The sequence below is a fragment of the Prunus avium genome, chromosome 2 (genome assembly GCF_965620075.1).
Source record: "Prunus avium chromosome 2, drPruAviu1.hap1.1, whole genome shotgun sequence".
NCBI lineage: Eukaryota > Viridiplantae > Streptophyta > Magnoliopsida > Rosales > Rosaceae > Prunus > Prunus avium.
In genome coordinates this window covers 1058303-1078648 of record NC_142285.1, presented here as the reverse complement: position 1 = coordinate 1078648, position 20346 = coordinate 1058303, and the positions used below count along the sequence as shown (strand labels likewise).

General features: G+C 36.0%; 1 pseudogene; it reads left to right on the top strand.

The window, feature by feature from the left end:
* The first annotated feature begins 17095 nt into the window (after positions 1-17095).
* LOC148296208 (uncharacterized) lies at positions 17096-20230 on the top strand (annotated as a pseudogene).
* Positions 20231-20346: the final 116 nt, after the last annotated feature.

The window sequence follows — 20346 nt, the reverse complement described above, 5'->3', positions numbered from 1 at the left end:
TCTTGCTCTGCAAGCTATTGGTGCCTAAATATATTGACATTTTATAATCTCATCTTTATATATCACCACATGTAGCTAGCTACCTAGCTAGGCATCTCTTGATACCATTGACATCAATTTTCTCATCTTCATCACTTTCTTCGTTGTCGAGAGGCCACCCACTAATCGAGCAAAGGTGAACCACGTGGCATTTAAAAATCATAGTTGAATGAAATCATTACATTTGATTCTTAAAATATCAGTGTCGTCAACTTGGAAGTGCATTTTTCCTTGCTCTCCAAGCTTCTTATCTCCCACAACAACACACATATTGGAATATTACAAATAAGATTCTACACTTTATTTCATTGCGTGGGCTCCATATATATATAAAATTTTCTTTTGACCGAGTCACAGAAGTTCGATATGGCTTCCTGGAAGTTTACAGAAAAAATAATTGAGAAGTAAACATCCAGTTTTATTTTTTCCTTTTCAGCATTACAGAAGGTTACATGAATAATAAGACTATCCACTATATTAAATTTTACTTTAAACAACACCACATAGGCATCGACAATACTAAAAACTGATACTGTTAGTATATTAGGCATCGATTTTATAAATAACAAGATTATGTTTTATAAAGGGACCACAAATATTTGGCTTTCTATGACGTTGCCTTTGATGTCACTTTAGCATCGTTTATTATACCCAACGATGCCTAAAATGCTTTTTAGTTTTTATTATTATTTTTAAAAAAGAGTGGACCATTAGGTACTGATGCCTAAACTAAGGTCAACACCATAAAATAATTTTCACATCATTCCCTTTCAAATTTTTCACACTCCTTCTCAAACAATTTTGGATTTCTTTTTAGCTTTTGACTTTCAATATGGATTTGTCGTTTCTGCCGTTGACGCCGTGGATTTCTATTGTAGGTTTGAGTACATGTGCTTCTGGTTGTTGAATCGGATTGTTTGGGTTGTGCGTGATTCTCTCCAGATCAATTCAACATGTTGTTGTGTTTGGTCATTGGAAAAGATTTACCAATGTTCGGCACATAGTTGCTTTGTACTTTGGTTTGCTCGTAATAACATACTATCATTTATTTATTTATTTTAAAATAATCCCAAGTTGAAGTTTTAGGTTTTTAAAAAAAAAAAAAAAAAAAAAAGTATAAGTATGTGCGTCGACGTAAATTTAGTGAAATTCCCTGGAGTTAACTTTGAGGGGTACTCACTTATCTCTGACTTCGAACCATGTTTAATAGTTGGCCGAAGAGTAGTTTTTAATTCTATCTCGTCATAGTTGTTAATTTTATGACTTTGAATCACATTTTCTAACATAATTTGTCGTCATAGATTGTTTTGTCTGGTTAAAGCAGCCTAGTGTCTACAGAACCTTCAAATCCTTCTTGCCCTGCAAGTTAATCAAGAAACGTCACATTTCTATCCATCCCATCCCACTATAAATATTCAACGACCATGCTAGCATTCCCCTTAATCTTATAGCAAACTCTTATCTTTGTTGCCAGCCATCCATTTCTACTTTGTTGTAAGAAAGCAGCACAAGCCTAGCTTTCGTCTCTCTTTGCTATTCATTCACCCTTTTAATAAAAAAGAATGGCCATTTTCTCAGGTTTTCTCAATTGCTTCTTTCCTTGCTCATCGTCACAGCAGGTCTCTGATGATGCGGGAAGCAGCTGCAGCAAAGAGCCTTCTTCAAAGGACTCCAAAAAAGGCAAATCAAAATCATCCTCATCATCATCATCGGGAGCTCCCATAGTGGTTTCTTACTTTCCCCAAAATTCATATATCTCTCGGTTGTAATTAATTGCGGCGCTAATTAATGAACCCGAGATCGATCAAAGAAGGCTACGTACTCTCGCTTTCTCTGAAACGTACTACTCTCTGATATAATTTGAGGAGCTGGCCTGCAAGATACTCATGAGTTGCAAGAAGCTTCTGTCTCACTGAAGCTAAGAAAGGAATGAAGATTCGCAAAGCAATTAGTGCATGGAAATAGCAGTTGTTATATATATATATATGTGATTTGAAGCTGGAATTGGGCGGAGTTGGATGATTTTAACATCTTCATTTTGTATTGTTTAGATTCTGGTTTGATGTTTGTGTTAGAATATATCTCAAATTCTTGGCGTGATTTTTCAGTTTCCTCTTTGTTGAAGAATGATAATAAGAAAATGTGAAGTTGAATAAGGATCCTCACGGATTGTTTAATGAGAATTTTATACATTTTTAATTTAACACATCAATAATTTGTCCGCAAGTTTCTTCTCTAGAATTAATTTTTGAGGAAAAGAACACGAACATGGATGGACGGATGCAGTCGCGGATTCAAGATTTTAATCCCAATGGGTCAACGTGTAAAAATTCTCAAATTTTTTTTTCAATGAGAACTAATAGAAATAATATGAGTCTAATATGAGAACTATTAGAAAATCGTATAAACAATAGAATTATAATATGAGATTACATTGCGCATATTGACTCTATCTTTGCTTCTCTCAAAGAAAAAAAAAATTCCAAAACATGCTACTTTTATAAATTCTAGAAAGAATTTTTTTTTAATAGGGTTATTTTCAAAATTAATTAAATTGAAAAATATTTTACAGAAGAAAAAAGAAAAAGAAAAAGAAAAAGTTTTCCTTAATTATAATCTACATGAACAAAATATTAAAACAATAAAAAAGAATTCACTAGACAGAAAAATTGATCATAATATTTCGGGGAAAAAAAAAATCCTCTCTCCTATAATCGCCTAATCAGAAGGAATAATAATCGTTCAAGTTTGAGAGGGAGTGGGAGTGTGAACTAATTTGGGAATTAAGGGGTTGGGTGGATGTGGAGTCGGATAAAGAGGGGGGTGCTGTTCCTCTTTTTAATTTTTTTTTAAGTCAGGCTCAAAACGACTTACTTTTGAGGTTAGCTCATTAAAAACAAATTGAATGCACATGGTGAGGCGCTTTGAAAAAAAATTAGAACCTTGCGTGCAGCAGCTGCTTTGGGGACTTTCATTGAGTAGAATCACTTATAGGGAAGAAGCACCTATTACTTGATTCTCCATATAATTACATTAAAAGTGATTTTAAACAATTATGGGGAGGTGCTTTTCCATAAAATTACTTAAAACAACTTAAATAAATTATTGGTCTATCTAAAATCACTCTCAAACGAGCCCTAAGTTGAATTGTCAAATGAAGCCTATTTAAACTTTAATCACATCTCTAATCTAATGGTCTCACTTCAGTTCAGCATCATGCAGGCATCTTATGCATGATGTTAATAGTTAAATAAGTGCCTTTCTTCTACCCTGGTCTGCATGCAAGCTCATCTCTCATTAATTACCTTTTGAACCCAGAATATCATCATGTCACCTGAGAGAGCCTTGTTGGAATTCACACCTTTATAAAGGTCATCAACTTCAGTCTCCCTTCCTATATAATCTGTCGCTCTCAAAGTGGACAGAACCTGAATTCATACATCTTGCCGTGCAGGTCAATCAACAAAGTCACGCATTAACCACACTATTCAATTATCTCAAACATTTTGTTATTGGCCGTCCATTTCTACTTCGCTAAGCAACTAAAGAAATCGCCTCTCTAGCCGACGAGGGTTGGTTGAGTTGGAAAGGATTGTTTTCTTCGCTATCAAGGTTTAGGTTCGAGTCCAGCTACCGACAATTTTTCTTGGTGGGTAATTTATAAAAACCAAAAAAGGAGCTAAGACCCCAAGTTCTCAAAGAGGCTTTAGTATGCCCTGACCTTTAGATGGAATAGCCTCCCCTACCCCTAAACTTTTTTTTTAAAATAAAAAAAAGGCATCTTTTTTGTTATTGGCATATGTTTAGAAGAGTTTTTAGTATTGTCAATTAATTAGTGTTTAAATTCGCCCCTATACTTTATTAACCGATCGCTCTGCTTTTCTTGGTCTGCAAGCTAATATTGAATATTGATGCCTAAATATATCTTTACATTTTATGATCTCGTCACATGTAGCTAACTAGGCATCTCACTTGACCTCAAATTTCTTATGTTCATCACTTTCTCCCAAGTAGAGGTGAAACCCCAAGTGGCACTTAAAAATCATAGTTGAATTAATGGACCTGCAAGCGCCACATTTGATTGTTTAATAGAAAATGATTTTGATTTGCAGACTTGGCGGCGTGTGATAAAACTCCCTCTCAAAATCATTTTCTATTAAACAGATATTTTAGGCTTGAAAGTGCCACATTTGTTTGATAGAAAATGATTTTGATTTGCAAACTTGGCAGTGTATGATAAAATTCCCTCTCATTTCTTACTTTGACAGGAAAAAAGAAAAAAGAAAAGGCCCACAAACCTGAAACGTTGGCTGAGAGAGCCTTCTTGGAAATTCATAGAGTTTTCTTTAAATATTAGCAGGTCCTGGTCTAGACCTTTTTTTTACTGCTTCTCGAATTAATTATTTTTAGAATTAAGAAACACAAAAATATGTCTATTGATTTAGTCAAGGTTAACAAATAAAATAAGCTACACACAATTTCTTGCTTTATTGTTAACTTTGAGATTTTTCAACATGCCTTTGTTAATTATGATATCTGGTCAAAGAGGCCACGTCTATTCTATGAAAGTGCACAGAACCATCGATATATCAGATGATGTCTTCAAATGTTGCTTGGCCTCCAAGTTAATGGACAGAGTGTCATTTCTTTCTCATTATAAATATATTGGACAACATAGCAACTCACATACCCATTTCTGCTTTGCTCCGCTCAAGTCTAAACAAATTAACCAGACAAAATCATTTTCCACAACCTTTTTACTTACAAACAAATGGCTATCTTCTCACCCATTCTCAATTGCTTCATGCCATTGTCAAACTCACAGGTCTCAGATGATGCAGGAGGGCCTAACGGTGGTGCAAATGCTCCTTCTTCAAAGGAATCCAAGAAAAGCAAATCAAAATCATCGTCGTCTTCATCGAGAGCTCCCATTATAGTTTCTTACTTCCCCCATAATTCCTATCGCTCTCGCTTGTGATTGTTTTGCTCAATGCATACAAGTCTGAATATGGTTGCTTCAACACTTTGTATAGCTGAGGAGCTGGCCTGGATATAGACAGAAACCAATTGGGTTATATAGTTGATATTTCTTTTCTTTTCATTCTTCAAATTCTGGGTTTTGGTGTTGATAATTTGATTGGTTTTGAATGAGTAGTTTGCTTTTAGTAACTGGGAGTGACAATTCGAACTTAGAACCGCTTATAAAACGAGAAGTACAAATAAACTAGAAAAGAAAGTAGTTAATTTTGAACCAGTACTTTCAATTGTTTTAAACACAAACCAACCAACTTGAACAAGCAAAAATTAATAAACTAAATAACTAATTGGAAATAAAGATTTCGTTGATATAATTAGAACAGCATCCAATCATTTATAGCACAAGGCCAGTCACGCTGCTACATCTACTTCTAAATAATAAATCTTATGCAGAACCGTGAGACATGTTCTTCAGGACCTAGTTGTAAGGAACCCAAAGTATATCTTTCATCATATACCCGAGGATCACAAGTTGTGTTTTCTTTTTTCCTTTTTTTGTAAATTTGGGCGATTTCGTATTTTTGCTTTACTTTTCTACTTTCAGCTACAAGCTTAGTGTAAACATTTTTTACATGTTGACTATGTTGAAGGATAAATTTCTCTCTCTCTCTCTCTCTCTCTAATCAACTTGGTGTATCATAAGAATCAATTTCCAAGGAAGATGTCAAATACAAAATGTTAAATTTGAATTTGATGGTTACGTGGCAATTTGACACTTAGTAAAAAATGAACTACACTTGAAATACCAAATATCATACTATTTTATTATATTTTAAAAAGAAATGGGGTTCATATGATGCCTAAAGTTTTAAAATAGAGTAAATGATAGAAGGGTCCATGATTAAAAAAATATTAAAGTAATATTTGACATCAAGCTTTTGGATATGTTATTTTTGACATATCTCGTCCGGCTTTCAAATCCAACTATTTGGTTGGAGTAACTTTAACCTTTAATTTTTGTTATTTTATGTCCACGTGGTAATTTGACATCTCATTTGGAGATGCTCTAATTAAGGCATATAGCCTATTTGTTGTTGATTATTCTCACTCTAGCGAATCAAAGGACTAATGGTATGTAATCCGTAATTAGGAGAGTATGAATTGAATTTAGGAGGAGTTTGACTAAGAAGAAGTTTGATTATTAAGGATAGATAGTTTTTTCTTTCCTTATAAAAGCTATTCCAAATAGGGAGGAGAGATTCATAACTCCGATTTTGGGTGTGGGGAAAACTATTCTTAGGTAGCGTTTGGCCCCGCTTAAATTTTAAAAAAAAGTGGCTTTAATAAAAATTTGGCATGAGTTGGGTGTTTGGTAAACCCAAAAAAACACGCTTATTTTTAAAACACCCATCATAAAAAGCAAAAACTCAAAGTCGCCAATACCCAGCTTTCAAAAGCTACTTAAAAAAAGAGCCGGTTTTTTGATTAATGAAAGTTTCATTATTCCTATAATGCCCCTAAACATTTTACGAAAGGACAACGTTTGTCCCTCTCACAAAATAGATATCGCGACCTTCACTCTCTCTGAGACCTTCACTCTCTGCTCTTCTCACATTTCTTCTTCTTCCTCCCCTATTTCAAAATTCCAGTCTCTATCAAGGAAGAATTCATACTCAAGCGAAGTCAAAGCGTGGAGAAGTAAACACCTAACACCAAACAACCAAGTTGTGGGCTTTTGTTGAAGATTGTGCCCAGAAAATTACTTGCCCTTTGCATAATATCACATCTGTGATATCTTCACAAGTATAAAATCTCACTGCTTTGCGTATAAAAACAGAGACCTAGATGAGGAAATTCGCAAGCGGCAGACTCTCACCAAAATAAAATCCAATCTTACAATCCCACTCACATACATAGAGCAAAGGACCATGAACTCAAACCTCTCTTGATCTGGGTTTGGATTGAGTTTTGGGTTCTAAAATTCTTAATCTGGGTTGTTTTTTAATCGGTGTTTTGAGGCGATGGAGAAGAGAAGAGGAGAGAGAGAGAGAGAGAAAGAGATGGGGTGGGTACGGTGATGGGTTTGTTTGTTTTTAATTTTAATTTTGTATATATTTTTTTATATTTTATTCATATAACAGTATATATATATAACAATATTTTTTAGATTAAATTTTTTGATAAAAAAAAGTGTAAATTTAAAAAAGAAAAAAAATTATGTAGTGAAGTTGGGTTTCTTTAAAAAAAATAAAAAAAAATAAAGGAAAAAACAAACAGATTTATCATCATGCCTTTTTCGGTCATTATACACACTAAAAGCGCTTCTGATAAAAATTTACCAAACACTTTGACTATTCACAGCAGTTTACCAAACGCCTAGCTGCTTTTTTTCACAGCTGATTATTTTCGCAGCACAGCAGAATCAGTTTTTTTTAAAAGCACAGCAATGCCAAACTAGCCCTTAGTCAAACCCATAAAAAAACAAAAACGGCATGAGAGGCTGGTATGTAGGAACCACACCATTTGAAAATATAACAAAAGGACATGGTCGAATAGACACCTAGCAGGGCCGTCCCTGAGATTTTGAGGGCCCTGTGCGAAACTTAAATTGGGGCCTCACATAATCTAATACAAAAATACTATAAATAAAAATTTAACATAACTTAATGTCATGAACAATTTTTTATATAACTAAAAGTCACCATCAATAAACATGTCATGACCATCCGAAATCAAATTCATAAAAATTTAAATGTTTCCATTTGATAAAGTTAAATATAAGTATGTTTGGTACAAAAATAAGCTCCTTGTGCCCCTATAAAGTCCCTTGCTACCTCCAATAAGCAATCTATGTTTAATAGGAAAAAAAAATTGGCAATCACAAATTAAAGAGTAGTTGCACACAAATGTCATTAACAAAGAAAAATTCCAAACCCCTATAAACTGGAAGAAAACCCCAGCAAGAAATAGATAAATATTTCTAAAAACTATATTCTCATATAACCAATCACCAACATGATAATAATTTAATACAATAAGTCATGTAATATATAGAATAGATTGAAATTTTAGATATATACTTGAATTTGAATTGAGATTTGAAGCTGACTATATTTTGATGGTCTTTATGAATTTAGGAATTAGGGTTTTCTTTTTTTGGTGTTGAAATTCCTGAAATTGAAAGAATAACAAAAATTGTCACATGATTGAAAAAAGAACCAAAGAGAGATTGATGAATGATGATTATTACGTACTAGAGAATTAGAAGAAACTATGAAGTTTTTGTTTTGTTTTTGTTTTATTTTTTATTTTTTTATTTTAAGAATGATAGGGGGTGTAGAAAGTGTTTGGGGGATATATATATATATATACTGCTTCTGTGGTTAGCTAAGCTTCGATGTTTCTTTTTTTTCTTTTTTTAAGGCTTTCTGTTTTTATTTATTTATAATTATGTAGAGTTTGTTGTAATAATGCAAAAATAGTATAAAAAAGGCTAATCGATGGGAATCGAAGTTAGGCGCTTTTGTTAAGTGAATTATGCGTTGCAGCCAACTCCACTATACACACTATTGTGCAAATGTTTGGCACACTGTAATATATATACAATTTATAAAATATTATATATAATATAAACAAATTTTTTTTCAGGGGCCCTCAAGAATTCGGGGCCCTGTGCGGTGGCGCCACTTGTCCCACCCCAGGGCCGCTCCTGACACCTAGGCTATATACTTTATTAAATGGTTCCTGCAAGCTAATATAATGTTGGTGCCTAATATATATATAAACTTTTATGATCTCATCTCATGTTACCACACGTAGCTACCTAGGCATCTTTGACTCGAATTTTCTTGATCGGTGTTAATTATTTCTTATTCGAAGAAAGGAAAAAAATATTGAAAAAGGAGTACAAGTAGGAAAATTAAGTATAAAGAAATGCAAAAGACCCACTAATATAGTGGTTTGGAGCAATTGCTCCCCCTAGAAAAGGTTTGAGGTTTGAGTCCTAGCATCTGTATAGTGTGTGTGAGTTTAGTATACTATCACCCCTCTCAATAAGAAAGGTCCTAAAAAAATTATAAAGAAAAAGAAATAATATAAAAGTGAAGTAAAAAGAAATAATATAGGGTAATGATAGAATAGGAAAGAGAAAGAATAAAAAAGAACAAAATTGATTAAAAAATATTTAAAAAATAAAAGAGAGTGTAAGTGAACAAAAGGGGAGTGGGAAAATCATCTCCCTATTTTAATAGTATTTTTGTTGGGTTAAAGTATTTGGTCAAACTCCAAATTTTAGAAATAGATTAAGGGTGTAAGGGTAACTCCTAATGGGTTGTTTCTCCGACAATTAGAATACCCCTTCCAATACAAAGAGTCTAATTTCATGATGATATTGTGTGGGGCCTACTTGTGTTTCCATTCTCATATGGATAATAAACACATGAGTAATCTGTAATTGGAATTCAACTCCTTATTTTAATTCCGATTCCGGATAAATAAGCATGTCATAAAAGTAAGCGTTATTTTAGGTCTTACGGGGTTCATGAGTAATCAGTAATTGGAATTCAACTTCTTAAGAATTATAAAATGTCCTAAACTATAACTCCAATTAACTAGAACCCTATTCTTAAGTATTGTCAGGGTTTAGTAGGTCAATTACTTGTTTGATAAACTGCTTTTCAACCTTATTAAAAAAGAACCTTTATTAAAGAAAATAATCAAAAGCCTAATTGTGTGGTCAAAACTAATACTGCATGCGGGCATGTCTTCCTTCCTGTCTCTCTACAGTTGGGTTTAAATTGATTGATTTCGTCCAAATGATGAAAAGAAAATTAGAGGACTGACTGACCAAAGACTTTAGACTGGGGCAACCAACATGATAGTGATTAATCAGGTGCATGCATTGTCTTCCCTTGGTTCGCAAGCTTTCTCGCTATGTCACTTTCTCTCCCGTTGGCTTTACAATTTTAATCATTTTTTTTTCTTTTCACCAAAAGAATAGGAAAGAGCACTAACCATGCCGATGTCTCTTTAAAAAAATCAATATATGCTTTAGCTGACGGCTGCAGCTTCCTAACACAATTAACCCAACCGTTTACAAAGAAACTAATAATGATTAGGTGGCTAAACATGTTAGCTGGGTAATTTTGATTTATGGAAACAAAACGTGGCATGATGAAAGTTACAATGTTTTTGGTCGTATACAAAGGAGTCAAAGCACACACAATACCAAGAAAATGGACACAACCATCTGATGACTTGCTTGATTACTTGTCCTCCAAGTTCGATGTAGTCAACAAAATCCCACTATAAAAATGAAGTACCGTCTTAGCTTGATTCTCATCAAACACACAGTTATCTTATCTTTAATCTTTGGCCCTCCAAAAAACTCTCTCAGCTATACTTTCCTCTGCTAAAAAACTACCTGAGCAACTGTTTTTTCGAATACAAGAGAGAGGCAATTTTTGAATAGACTGATTAATGGCTTTCTTCTCAGCTTTTTGGAATTGCTTCATGCCGTCGTTGTCATCACAACGGGTTTCCGATGATGCTGGAGGCTCTTCTGGAGTGAAAGCGTCAAAGGAATCCAAATGCAAATCTAAGTCTTCATCAGAAGCTCCATTAGTAGTCTCTTACTTCCCCAGTAACTCTTTTCTCTCTCGCTTGTGATCAAAATCATCATCAGTAGAAGCTCCATGAGTGAAGAACGTTGGCAATTATAGCGACAAAGAATCGAAAGGGTGATTGAAAAATATCTGGACTGGAAACAGGGGGGAGCCACACTTTAGGGGCACGAAATGGATGTGCCTCCAAATTCCAGTATTTCATGTAAAAAACTTTAAGACTTGTGTAATTGTGAGGAAAATATTGAAAAATTTATGTTGTTGGCACCCATTGATTAATATGTTTTGCTCTCCTTTTCAAGAAATAAAAGCTAGCTCTGTGACTGACTGAAAATAATGATCATATCGCTTCATTGTAGATGCTCCATACTAAAACATATACCCCCCGAGGTTCACAAGTTCTTTTTGTTTTGTTTTGTAAATTTGGGGATTTCGTATTTTTGTTTTTACTTTCTATTCTCAGCTAGGGTTTTGAGCTCACCTATAAAAGCTAGTTTCCAAGCTTGTAGACATTCTTTAGGTGTTGAATAAACTTGAATTGAAGAGAAGTTTCGATTGACGGGTTTTTGTTTGATGATATATAGCTTTTCTCTTCGTTTTTTTTTTAATTGGCGACATACAAACTCTGATTTTGGGCGTGGGACGAGACACTATTTTTACCAACAGCAGTATGAAAAAATGAAAAAAAAGAGAGGCTGGTAGGACCGCACCATTTGAAAATATACAAAGGGGCATGGTCGAATAGACACATACATGTTTAGGGCCTGTTTGGTAATGTTTTTAGAGCCAATTTTCTATTTTCATTTTCTGATTTTCGGCAAATACACGTTTGGTGGATCGTTTTCGTTTTCCCTCACAAAATGTTTTCTGAAAATAAGTCTAACTTTAGGCACAGTGGATGAATTCATTTTAAGAGATAAAAGTTTGACAATCTTAGTTACTTCACTAAGAAAATGATCAACCTGATCTTGCAAAGATCTGGGATTCCTTCTAGACATGGAAGACAATTTTTTAGTTTGATCTCTTTTGTAGATGACAGACTGGTCGAATATGGCCAGTCAACCCACACTTGTGACAAGTTGCAACAAACTTTAGTTTCTTGACAACATGCTGTATATCAAGAGGTGCAATAACTTGAGTTGTAGACTTGACAAACTTAGTGGTAGAGCTAGACACACTAGAATCAAAATGATTATATCCAAGACCACCTTTGTCTCCATGAAGTTTTCCCATATTCAACATTTTGTCAATTTTTGAGGCACCAATAGTCAAAGATATAAACTTACTTTTTGCCTCATTCAATTCACTTAGGACCTGTTTGTTTGAATTTTAGAAACCAATGTTGCTCTCCTTGAGCACATTTACTTGATTTTCAAGATTTCTCCTAATTGACACAAGCTCAACAATTTCATTTTCTAGGGACTCAAATTTGTCACTCAACTTCTTTTTGGTTTCTTTTAAAGTGAGAACATCATGTTGGAGTTCATGGTTATTGGCCTCACGTTTGAGATTTTCCTCTTTCAAGGAAAAAGTCTCTTTGAACAAGCAGTCATATTTTCTTCCTAAGGACTTGTATGACTGGTCATCTGAATCAGAAGCAGATGGGTTCAGAATATGTTCGTGCCCAAGATGACCTCAGATGGGTTCGTGGCCTTCTGGAGAAGTGTTCAAAAAGTTTTTATCTTTAAAACAAGCTATCTTGGGCCGGATTTGGAGGAGATTTGAGGCCAAAACGTGGCTGGGCAAATTATGGGTGCACCATTTTGTTTGATAATGAATGCCCGTTTGTTGAGATAAAAAAGATAAGTTTCATTGCTACCATCATAGTAGTTCTTCTGGACGACAACCTAAATTTCTTTGATGGTACTTAATTGGATGAAACGACTCATCAAGTCGGGGGACATAGAGTCGATGAACCACCCCTTGACCCGAAAGTTCTTGGTACACCATTTGTTGTAGGCAGGGGATAGCTCCGGAGGCTTTAGAGTGTCATCGATTAGGTAACCCAACTTTTTGCGTGCAGTAATGTTCATCTACATGACTTGAGACCATAAGTCATAATTGGTCTCAGTGAGGGTGACGTCGACAGGGAGCAGGGAGTTGTCACTCTGAATAGTAACGATTTTAGGTATACATATGAGTTTACAAGGGTGCTTTACAAGGAAATATATACAATAATTAATTAGAAGATTATCTCCTAATTATACAAGGATTATCAACTATATGAAAACAAGGAAGTAAATCACCTAATTAACTTAAGAAATAAATCTCCTTAATTTGCTAGGTTAACTCACGTCAACAATCCCCTCCTGGAAAATTAAAAGCTTAGTTCAACTTATATAAGCAAATAAGATGAATTTTTTTTTTTAAAGAAATGAGCAAGATCAAGATCTCATGAACCCAAAAAAAAGTTCCTCATGTAGTGTATACCTTTTTTTTTTTTTTTCCTGGATTGAAATTCATGTCATTCTTGCTCGCATTATTTTTTCTAAATATTCATTTTTATTTTTTATGTCTTCGGTTTTTGTGGTTTAGTTTTAAAAGTAAGTCAAATATACAAATTGAACTTAAATTTCAATTGAATCTCACGATTCCATTCCAATCTTTCAATGTCACTGACATATCTAATTTGAATATACTTATTATTTTCTTATATTTTTATTACCGTAAATATTTGCGTGATGCTTGACAATATGTATTCTTTTGTCTATTTTATATGTACTTATTTGTGTTAATGTTGGAAAATGAATGAACTTGTTTGGCTTATAAAAAATTTCATTAGAAGAAGAATATATTATAACATAGAAGCTGGATATATAAAAATAAAATTAGCCCACCCAATATAAATTCATGGTTCCGCCCTTGGGACGGTAGCGTGGAGGTGTGAAGATAGACCATCTTGTGTGTGTGTGTTCCAGAAGAATGAGAAAGAGCTAGAGAGAAAAGTGATGAGGGGAGGAAGGATGATGGTTGGGTGTCGTTGGGAAGAAAGAAGGCATAGATTGAATACTTGAATCCCTAATTTTTTTTTTTTTTTTTTGGGATTAGAATAATTAGAGTTTGTGTAAAATAGGGAGCATGAGTGTGGATTAATCCAAGGGCCTTCATTAAATAGGCCCTCACATGACCTCATTTTTAGGTCCTTTGGTAATTGCGACTGTAACTGGCACCAAAGTTCTTTCTTCATTATCAAATTTCACCTCTTCTTATCTCATACATACACATTATAATTGTTATTTTTGAGATATTTTCCAAAAATGAAAGAAAAAAAAAGGAGATTTAAAAAAAAAAAAATTCACATATGAATAACTCCTTTAAATTGATAAAAGAAAAACAATGGCAAATTGAAAATTACATTTTAAAAATAAAGTAATTACATTGACGAGTTCTCCATCATTTGACTTGGATATTATGTTTTCATGGCAGATTTTTTAATTTTTTTTTTCTTTTAGGTGACATTATTGTCTTATAGGAACAATCTTTTTTTTTTTTCCGATGAAGAGGGGGGCAAAGCCCAACAAACAACAAGCCTAAACAGGATAGACTAGCCGATTATAGGAACAATCTTTATCATAAGGAGAATCCTGAAAAAGCAATAAATAAATAAACCACTTAAACACTCATCTGTTTATATTGATTGAAATAGAAATTCAAAGCAAAACCTTGATTCAAACAATAATACTTGTTATTGAAAAGACCACAATACAATAATACTTGTTATTGAAAAGACAACACACATAGTTTTTGAGTCAACGTTCCTATTATGAATAGAATTTATATTTTATTGTAATTATCTAATTTGAGTAGAATTAGGAGATTTTGTACATATTTCTTATTTGTACCCACTTTGTATGTAGTATATATATTCCTCCTTGAGAGAAGAATAAATATATCAGTTTAAACCCTAATTATTTTGAGTTGGTATCAGAGTGGGTTCCGATCCGTCTCTACAATATCAAAACCCTAATCCTGAAAAATACCTATTTCCGCTACACCTAGCCTATACACCTAAGCCTGTACCGTCTTATATATCTTACTGTCGTCATCGTCTAATCTTTTGCTGCCGTCGCCATCTATCACCATGTCAGATGCCACTAAATCTTCTTCTTCTACTCCTGTTGTGACGGTTCATACCAAATCATCTACCAATCTACCTATGGGATTCAAATTGAATGGATCCAACTATGAGATATGGGCTTCGATGATCGAACTCCATGCTACTACACAAGGCAAATTTGGTTACCTGACTGGCAACACTGATGCCCCTGATTCCCAAGACCCAAAATATGGGAAGTGGAAAATTGCTGATGCTATTGTGAAAAGTTGGATGCTACGAACTATGGAACCCAGTTTGTTGAATATGTTTCATACTCTACCTACTGCTAAGGAAATTTGGAAGTCACTCGATCTAAACATGGCTTATTTCTTTCACAAAGAAAGTATGTCACGGACCTGCTAGCAGATACTGGAATGCTTGACTGTAAACCAGCTGATACATCTATTGTTGAGAATCATAAACTTGGTGTTTATGTGGATCAGGTTCCAACTAACAAAGAAAGATACTAAAGGTTAGTTGGAAGATTGATTTATTTATCATTGACACGCCCTGATATTGCATATGCGATAAGCGTTGCTAGCCAATTTATGCATTCACCTAGTGAGGACCGTATGGCTGTTGTGATGCGTATTCTGAGTTACTTAAAGTCTGCTCCTGGGAGAGGTTAATTATTTAAGAAAAATGGCCACTTGGATTTAGAAGGTTACATTGACGCAGATTATGCAGGGAATATTACAGATAGACGTTCTACATCAGGTTACTTCACCTTTGTTGGTGGTAACCTAGTTACGTGCCGTAGCAAGAAGCAAAACGTTGTGTCTCGGTCCTCTGCAGAGTCTGAGTACAGAGGAATTGCCCAAGGGGTTTGTGAAATATTGTGGTTGAGGTGGTTACTTGCTGAAATTGGGTTTAGACCGGATGCTGCTACAAAGCTCTACTGTGATAATCAGTCTGCATTTGAAATTGCTAACATTCTGGTGCAACATGATCGAACTAAGCATGTAGAAGTTGATCGGCATTTCATTAAGGAGAAGCTGGAGCATAAGTTAATTTCTAAACCTTTTGTGCCTTCTTTAGAGCAGCTTGCAGATATGTTGACCCATGCCGTGTCAAAGCGCCGATTTGAAGACTCACTTGACAAGTTGGGCATTACAGATATCTATGCACCAACTTGAGGGGGAGTGTTGACGTGAGTCAACGTTCCTATTATGAATAGAATTTTTATTTTATTGTAATTATCTAATTTGAGTAGAATTAGGAGATTTTGTACATATTTCCTATTTGTACCCACTTTGTATGTAGTATATATATTCCTCCTTGAGAGAAGAATAAATATATCAGTTTAAACCCTAATTATTTTGAGTGTTTTTACAGACCAAAAAAAAACAAACATGGTTTTTAGCAATTAGCTATTTGTCTAGTGGTATTTTTCATTCCAATGTTGTGATTTCAAATTCGATTCCCCACTCTCTAATTAACAAAAAGGAAAAAGCAAAACAATCATAGAATTTCAATTGAACTAAAAACATATTTGAAATTTTTTTTTGTAGGATTTGAGTAGTTCTTAGGGTCAATTTTTCTTTTTAATTTCTTACCCTTGCATCTCATGATCATGTAACATTCAGGTGCAAATGCTCTTCGTTATGTAATTGATGGCCTAAGAATGCTGCCTGCTCTTGCGCACATGATTCATGAACGACAGCATTTATCTACTCTTGGCGCACATGATTCACGAACGAAAGCATTTATCTGCTCATGCGCACATGATTCATGTGTTTACGTACCCTTTTTTTTTTTCCTTTAGTTTATTGAAAACAGTGTTAAAATCAACACCAGCCCAATGACAGAACTCAGCCCAAGGAATTAAAGCCTAGAGAAGGAAGTCATCACTTGTACTAGACAATTATAGAAAAATCTGGAAAAGTGAAGGAAGTTCCACCGACCTAGTAACTAGTATTGTAATAGAATAATGTAGATGATTCTAGAAAGTTACATAGGCTATGTCGGCTAGGAATTATGAAAAGCTAAGCAAGTTGGCAGCCAAGTTGTAGCATGGAGAATAGTCTAGAAAGTAAAAGAATTATGTAGCCAAGGTAGTGGAATGGAGAGCTATGTCGGCTAGAACAACTATAAATAGGCATGAAGCCATGCATTGTATAACGAATCAAGAAGTGAAGTGTGTCAACAATAAGAGTGAGCTATAGAGCTAAGTAGTTCTAGTGAGAAGTGTGAGTGAAGTGAGAAAGAGTGTTTGTAAGAGTTAGTCTTTCCTTTGAGAGTTGTTTGTTGTAATATTTTGTGAGTCTAATACAAGTAAATTGTTTACTTGTTTTGTCTCCAACAAGTCTAAATTAGAGTTGTGTACTCTAAATTTGCTCAACAATTGGTATCAGAGCGGGACGGTCAGTGACTGATTCTGCGGGAGCTTCTTTGAGTCGTGAAGAGTTTGTCTCTACAAGTTTGCATATTTAGTTCAAGCTTGTTCGGTACTGCCGGAATTCTGCCGAAACGATGGGTGATCTTCACGTAGTTGGAGGAATCACGAAGCTCAACAACAAAAATTACAACACGTGGGCGACATGCATGGAGTCTTATCTGCAAGGTCAAGATCTTTGGGATGTCGTCGGGGGCAACGATGTTGCACAACCACGAGAAGACAATAGCGACGCTTTGCGTAGGTGGAAGATCAAAGCAGGTAAAGCCATGTTTGCCCTGAAGACAACAATTGAAGAAGAAATGTTGGAGCACATAAGGAAAGCCAAAACACCAAAGGAAGCATGGGACACCTTTGCAACACTCTTTTCAAAAAGGAATGACACAAGACTACAGCTTCTTGAGAACGAGCTGCTATCCGTTGCACAACACGACATGACGATTGCTCAGTACTTCCACAAGGTAAAGTCCATATGCCGTGAAATTTCTGATTTAGATCCTACTGCTGCTATTGTGGAATCTAGGATAAAAAGGATAATTATCCATGGTCTGAGACCCGAATACCGAGGCTTCGTTGCCGCTGTACAAGGGTGGCCTACTCAACCATCACTTGTTGAGTTTGAAAATTTGCTTGCCGATCAAGAAGCTATGGCTAAGCAAATGGGAGGGGTCTCGTTAAAAGGTGAGGAGGAAGCGCTCTACACCAACAAAAGTAAAGGCAACTTCAAGCAGCACTTTGGTAATGGATCTAAAAGAGATGGTGACAAGGCGAAAGGTTGTCAAGGAGAAGGAAGTTCTCGGTCAGGGGGAGCTTCAAAGTTTCACGGCAACCGTGGTCAATCCAAGAATACTAAAAGATTCGAAGGTAAATGCTACAACTGCAGAAAGAAGGGCCACATGGCGAAAGATTGTTGGTCCAACAAAAGGCCCGCTGAGAGTAATACTGCTACTTCCAACTCAAAGGAGAAAAGTGAGGATGTTTGGGACGCAGAAGCATCTCTTGCTATAGAGGAAGAGGAGATAGCTCTCACTGTGACGTCACCTGAAAGGATTGACTACAAGAATGATTGGATTATCGACTCAGGCTGCTCAAATCACATGACAGGTGATAAGGAGAAGCTGCAGAACCTGACTGAGTACAAAGGCAATCGTGTGGTGGTGACTGCCAACAACTCAAGGTTACCGATAACCCACATCGGTAAGACAATAGTAGCACCACGATACAATTCTAACCAAGTGTCGCTTCAAGATGTCTACCATGTTCCAGGCATGAAGAAGAATCTGCTTTCAGTAGCACAACTGACATCATCAGGCCACTATGTCCTATTCAGTCCAAGAGATGTGAAGGTGTATCGAGACCTTAAGATCTCAGGGATGCCGACAATGGAGGGACGACGACTGGAGTCAGTCTACGTAATGTCAGCAGAGTCTGCATATGTAGACAAGACAAGAAAGAACGAGACAGCAGATTTATGGCACATGAGATTGGGCCACGTTAGCTATCACAAGCTAAGCGTGATGATGAAGAAGTCAATGCTCAAGGGTCTGCCTCAGCTTGATGTGAGAACAGATACGGTCTGTGCAGGATGTCAATATGGTAAAGCGCATCAACTACCATATAAGGAATCCAAGTTCAAAGCAAAAGCACCGCTAGAGTTAATCCATTCTGATGTGTTCGGTCCTGTTAAGCAACCATCGATTAGCGGGATGCGATACATGGTGACGTTCATTGATGACTTCTCCAGGTATGTGTGGGTTTTCTTTATGAAAGAAAAATCCGACACATTTTCAAAGTTTAAAGAGTTTAGAGAGATAGTTGAAGGAGAAGTGGGAAAGAAGATTATTTGTCTACGCACAGATAATGGAGGAGAATATACCTCGAATGAATTCTGCCAGTATCTACGAGAGACTCGCATACGTCATCAGTTCACATGTGCCAACACGCCACAACAGAATGGAGTAGCAGAGAGAAAGAACCGGCATCTTGCAGAGATATGTCGAAGCATGCTGCATGCCAAGAATGTGCCTGGAAGGTTTTGGGCTGAAGCCATGAGAACTGCAGCCCATGTGATCAACAAACTTCCTCAACCAAGGTTAGAATTTATTTCACCATTTGAGAAACTGTGGGATATGAAACCTACAGTCAGTTACTTTCGAGTATTCGGTTGTGTGTGCTACGTATTTGTTCCAAGTCATCTACGTAGCAAGTTTGACAAGAAGGCAATCAGATGTATCTTTGTGGGATACGACAACCAGAGAAAAGGGTGGAAGTGTTGTGACCCTACAAATGGAAGGTGCTACACATCACGAGATGTGGTGTTCGATGAAGCATCATCTTGGTGGTCCCCAGAAAAGGAGGTGTTACCAGACTCGAGAGAAATTGAAGATAAGCTGCAACAAAAGTTGGGGGAGCAAATTGTTCCAATCCAACCGAGTCTAAATGAGCATGAAGATTCGCTTGACGGTGATGATGACGAGCAAGAGGTTACTCAGAATCCTTGGCAAACTGGTGTACATCAACAAGCACTAGAAGAAGTTAGACCCAGTGAAGTGGAAATACCGACTCCACAATCACAACCTAGAAGGTCAACAAGAGTACGGAAGCAAAATCCCAAATACGCCAACGCAGCCATAGCAGAAGAAACAGTTGAACCTGAAACATTTGAAGAAGCATCACAGAGTTCCGAATGGGTTAAAGCTATGGGAGAAGAAATCACTGCGCTAGAGCAAAATCAGACTTGGGATCTGGTGCCAAAGCCAAGAGATGTGAAACCCATATCCTGCAAATGGGTGTATAAGATAAAGCGTCGTCCTGATGGGTCGGTCGAGAGGTACAAGGCTCGGTTGGTGGCTCGAGGTTTCTCTCAGCAATACGGACTAGATTATGATGAAACGTTTAGTCCAGTGGCAAAGCTTGTGACCGTACGAGTCCTACTTGCACTTGCGGCCAACAAAGATTGGAACCTGTACCAGATGGATGTGAAGAATGCATTTCTGCATGGGGAGTTAGATCGGGAAATCTACATGACTCAACCAATGGGCTTTGAGAACGAAGTCCATCCCGAGTATGTGTGCAAGCTGAAAAAGGCACTTTACGGATTGAAGCAAGCACCAAGAGCATGGTACGGTAAGATTGCAGAATTTCTCTCTCGAAGTGGTTATTCAGTGACCCATGCAGATCCTAGTTTATTTGTCAAAGCTAATGGAGGAAAATTAGCT